The sequence below is a fragment of the Plecotus auritus genome (genome assembly GCF_963455305.1).
Source record: "Plecotus auritus genome assembly, chromosome: 4".
Taxonomy (NCBI): Eukaryota; Metazoa; Chordata; class Mammalia; order Chiroptera; family Vespertilionidae; genus Plecotus; species Plecotus auritus.
In genome coordinates, this window is record NC_137775.1 from 155,076,545 (window position 1) to 155,082,544 (window position 6,000).

Below are 6,000 nucleotides of genomic sequence, written 5' to 3' on the forward strand. Positions count from 1 at the left end.
AAAAACTAAGGACTTAGATAATTTAAAAAATTAAAAATAAATAAATCTGAGCATATCATTTCTCTGGATAAATCTTGGATGGCACACTATTTCCAAAGAGATAAAAGGTAAACTCTTGGTAAAGGGCTTTCTGATGTGACCTTAACCAGCCTCTTCCACTCCCTGTCACATTATCAGTTCCAAGCTCTGTGTGTTCTACATCACTCACTGTTATTAACACTTGGATCCCTTTCAAGTTTCTATGTCTTTGCATTTGCTTTTCCCTTTAGCAAGAAGACTTCCTCTCTCACACTACCACTTCTTCCATTTCAAGATTTGGTTTGAACGCCATCACATCTGTAAAGTCTGTATCCAGTCTCCCAGGCAGAGATCATTATTTACTCCCTTGACTCTTCAGAAGCCAACAAAAGCTTGAGTATCTAAATTGTGTTAGGTTGCTGTGCTGAGGATAAGACATAATTGCTGTCCTATTAAAGATCATGGACTACAGGGTCTATGAAAATATTTCAATTACGACATTTGTGTTTACTTAAAAAAATCTTTATTGTTGAAAGTATTAAATATGTCTCCCTCCCCCCCCCCCCCGCCCGCTCCATTGACCCCTTCTAGCCTGTCCCAGCCCCTCTCCCCAGGCCTTCACCATCCTATTGTCTGTGTCCATGGGTTATGCATATATGCATACAAGTTCTTTGGTTGATAGAGATCAACCCTTCCCTCCCACCCACCCACCCCAATTTCCCTCTGAGATTGGACTGTCTATTCCATGCTTTTTGTTTCATTTATGTTTGCATATTCTTCACTGAAATCTGAGCTCTTTGAAGAACTCTTTGTCAACATCAACTGGAAGCCATGAGAAAACTGGTGTCAAGAGGGAGGCAGAATGAACAGAGGAGCATTACTGGACCTTCCCATTACTAGTGGAGTATTGGTCAGCTCATTCAAGATAAACATTTCCTGTTGCACCAGCTTTCCAAACAGGCATTAGTTTTTAAATTGGCTGAGATGTAGTGACAGCTGCAGATCTGCCTGGGGATGAGCTGTAAGGGAAGTGGATTATGGATATAAATTTAGAAAAATGCCAAGCAATTAGAGTTATTCCCTTAATAAACTAAAGTATCTTAAAGAAAATTCCCTTGGAAGGGGTAACACATTAAACAGAACCTCAGTGTGTATTTATTTGCTATTTCTTTAACAAATGTTTATTGATGGTCTTCTCTCTGTAAAAGATTTGCTAGGTAGACATGACAGAAGAGATGGAGATAATCTCATATACAGATGGTGAAGAAAGACAATAAACAACTTATGTGCAGTGACATGAATTATAAATAATCAGTTGGTTATTTCACTATAATTTTGAGACTGTGGTGAAGAAAGCATAGAACAGAATAGTACAATCTAACCTTTTGGGTTAGACAAATTTTCTATAAGGAGCTAATGCTTCCGCCATGCTATAAAGAACAACAGGAGTTGGGTGGAAAGGGAATGACAGAGAATTCCTGTATAAACCCCCAATGGTTGTATGGTACAGAATTCATTCAAGGATCAGAAGAAAGCAGGTATAGTTTGAAAGCAGAAACCCAAGGCCAAGATGTATAAAGCTGAGTGGAAAGAAACAAGGAGTAATCAGATTTTCATAGATCCATGTTCAGAATTTTTAATTCTGTTATGAAAGCAATAAGTAGGTTTTTTTTTTTTCTTTAAGAGGAAGGGATTTAAGCAGAAGAACATTAGAACATTGACTTAATCAGATTTCCTGGCTAAAGAATGTTAGCTTAGAAATGGATAAAGTTGATGTGGGGAGTCCAATTACCATGTCAGAATATTTGCAAATATTTGATATAGAATTGACAGAACTTGATGTTAGATTGGACATTAAAGTTCAAGGGAGGGTAAACTATCAAAGGTGACTATCTGCTTTCTGGCTTAAGCAACCAGGTGGATGCCCAAGCCGCTCTCTGCCAGTGGAACACAGGAGGATACCTTCTTTCCCTGAGGGAAACATGCATTCAGGTGTGGATACAAAGAATGTGAGGCAGCTATAGACATCTGGGTGGAGCTGACCAGTAGGCAAATGGTGGAGCTCAGATGACAGGTACAGGATTCAGATTTCTATTTTAGAATCTTCCTCATAGAGAGGGTGAAGGAAGTAATTGAGAAGATAATAAAAGGTAGGTAAAAAGTGTAGTCATGGAAAAAGGCCTAGGAGAGAGCCTTGAGGAACTTCAGCTTTTAAAGGTTTAATAAACAAGAAGGTGTGAGCTAACCAGAATGAAAACATATGTGAAGTAGCTTACCAATTATTAGCAAACTAATGATTGTAGAGGACAAGGCATTTTTACAAAGAGGTTTGCAAAAGGCTTGGATAATTTCTTGGCAAAACAAATTTTCCCTAAGTCCAAAAAAGTCTTGCTTCACATTCAAGTAATTTAAGTTCAGAAGAAAAGTATTACTAGATATTTAATAGCTGTAAAAACAATAGGGTCCAAATAGTATAAAATCTAATATAGATGGATTGTGTCTTATTATGATTTTTTAAAGAGAAGCAAAACCATTTTCCTAATGAATTATTCATGTAGATATTAGCATTGCATTAAAAAAGCAATATAATCATATATGCTAAGATTATTAGAAGAATTAAAAACTATAAAAAGTCAACCTTGGAAGAAAGTGAAGCATTTTATCTCATGGATAAATCTCTAGGCTAAAAATCAAACCTCTCACCATTTTGACATTCTCCGTTGTTTTTAGATAATTCAATTGATTTTGTTTTATTGAATATCAACGTCATAAATCTTTGCTGAAAAGTAACAGTTGGCTTTTTAATTTGTCTTCCCATAATGCATGTAACACTTCTTTTCTGAGAACATAGTAAAGTGTTGGTCTTGGAACTCCCTGTCATAGTGGTGAACTTACATTGATAAGTATATTTAAAACAATTTTTTATACAAAAATAACATATGATGATGCCTATGCCAAGATATTCTGTCTTAGATTTTTATGTCAGAGTTTAATCATTTAGTTTAAAAAGTAATTCTTAGTAAAAATCTAATTTTTGAGTCCATGAATTTCTTTCTCATACAAAAAATACCTCAGAGGATTAATTTTTCCTCTGCAAAGACAAGTCAAATAGCCTGAAGGTGTGGCATTGTCATTATTATCTATTAACATCATTGGAAAAGAGATTTGGACTAGTACATAAACTTGGCATTCATAAATCTCTGTAAAGCAAAACCAAATATCCTGGACTTTTGAAAAGAATTGGCAATACTTCTTGAAGCAGAAGATAATGCAAGAACAGGGCAGACAAGTATAAATGAATTGCTCCAAGTCAAAAGTTAAGAGGTCTTCTGAAATATTCAAGCAATGAGAAAGGATAACATTTGCTCTCAGAATCATGACAATATTATATTATTGCTAAACCTCTCATATAGTAGTCAGTGGTTTGAATATTTGAGAACCAGGCAGTTCAAGAAATCCACTTTTCTTCTCAAAGAATTAGCATTTGAGATATACTTAGAAAACTGAGGATTTCTATAGGCAGAGAATGACTGGAAAGTTGTGGCATTTGAAGGAAGATATTAAGGGCTGTATGAAAATAAAAAGGGGCTGGAGGATCCAGCTAGTATTATGGTGTGTCTAGAGCACCAGATGTCTAAAGGGAAGTAACAAGAATTTAGGGTGATATGGCAGCAAACTAGGCAGCCATTGTTTGGTCTGCCTAGCACCTTCCCCTCCTTCTCAGAAAACCCATTTCTTCTTTAAATCTTCTCCTTCTCCTTCTCCTTCTCCTTCTCCTTCTCCTTCTCCTTCTCCTTCTCCTTCTCCTTCTCCTTCTCCTTCTTCTCCTTCTTCTTTATCATACTCAGTATATGTAAATCTATTTGGGGCTACCAATTATGATATAGTGCCTGGTTTCCAATCCCATCTCTAGGATTTTATTTTAAGTATAAAGGAAGGCTACTACATCATTGTCTTTTCTGCAGTTTAGTCATTGAGGTAGGCTGAGTGATGCCAACGCGCCCCCCCCCCCCAAAAAAAAAAAGTCTGTGTCCTATTCATGAGCCTGAAAATACATTAGGTTACATAGCAAAGGTGAATTAAGGTTGCAGATGTAGTTAAGGTTACTAATATGCTGACTTTAAAATAAGAAGACTATCCTGGAGTATCCAGTTGAGCCCAATGTAATGATAGGTCCTTAAATGTGGAAGAGGAAGGCAGAAGAGGAGGTGGAATGAATAAATACCAGTATATTCAGGAACTTGGAGAAACTGAATGGTCTTCAAGTATTTTAGAATTTCAGTTTCCCATTCTCCTTTACATTTTGTTTCCTGGTTCAGATTTTAATTCCTTTGGTGCCCTTGTTAATACAGAGGTTAATGTACCATGTTTCTTTGGTCCTGTGACATAAACTTTTTATTTTAAAAATATTTATTAATTTGGGCTAGGCCGGAATGGCTCAGTGGTTGAGTATCGACCTATGAACCAGGAGGTCATGGTTCAATTCCCGGTCAAGGCACATGCCCATGTTGTGGGCTTGATCCCCAATGGACATGAAGGAGGCAGCTAATCAATGATTCTTTCTCAGCATTGATGTTTCTGCCTCTCTCTCCCTCTCCCTTCCTTTCTGGAATAAATAAAAAATATATTAAAAATAAAATAAAATATTAATTTGGGATGCATAGTATAATCAATATTAACATTAACAAGTACATATAACAAACACTCCTATTTTTCCTTGAATACTCAAATCAATAGTATGTCTAAGATTGATAATTTTTTAAAATTTATGAAATGAGTTAATGTCTAATTGCCATGAGGATTAATTGAGTATGTATAAGCATTCAAAGGAGTACTTAGTATATAACTATCATTCAGAAAATACCAGTCATTATTATCATAATCATCATTATCATTCCTTTAGGCAAGATAGTGAAATCATTAGGAGTATAGTTTCTGAAGCTTGAGTTCAAATCTTACTCTGCTATTTATTATCTGTGGATTCTGGCAAGTTATATAATTTCTCTAAGTGTTGGTTTTTCTCCTATTAAAAATGGAAATAGAAGACTTCATTTAAAAGTAACAAAATTAGTCCTGGCCGGTGTGGCTCAGATGTTTGGGCTTTGTCCCATGCACCAGAAGGCTGTTGATTCAATGCCAGACAGGGCACATGCCCAAGTTGCTAACTGGGTCTCTAGTAGGGAGTATACAGGGGGCAGCCAATTGATGTCTTGCTCTCACATCTATGTTTATCTAGTATACTCCCTCTCCCTTCCTCTATCTCTAAAAATCAATAAAGAATCTTAAAAAATAAAGTAGCAAGATTAAATGAGAACATCTGTTTTATGAGCCTGTCATAGTGCCTGATGAAACAGAACAAAATCATAGCTGAGGAAATATCAACCTGCTCCCAATTAGCTTTAGCCAGTCATTAGAGCATTTAGCATTCTGAAACTTGGGTTCTGTTCACAGAACTACCTTTTTTCAGCAGGTGTCTTAGGAAATGGAGAGACAAGACAGAGCAGATGTATATGATCTGATAGCTTTTGACTTGCATTCCTTTTCCCAATTTCTGTAACATTACTTTTGGATTTAAACTTGTTGATATCTCTGGGCCTAAAATGCCAGATGATAACAGCTTTGTTGCTGTTGTTTATCGAAAGGGATAGAAAACATCATAAACATCATGGTATATGCTGATGGTGACCTTAGGTACATGTTTTGGCAGATTCGTGCAATGACCCTTTGGCTTCTCTCTGTGTGTAAGCTTCTCATTTTGTTGTGTGATTGCAAGTGTTTCTATTGCTGTCATATAATGGGCAAGGAGTTCAGAAGTGGTAAAAGTTAGTGGAATGCTAGTAGGCTTGAATGGGCCTTATAGAACTGATTGTTAAATTTGCAAGAACTTCGCAAACTTTGACTAATACTGCAGGTTAGTCCAATAGTCATCATTAAAATTAAATTATGTAAATTTATGATTAAATTATATTGAAAGCAAAGCTA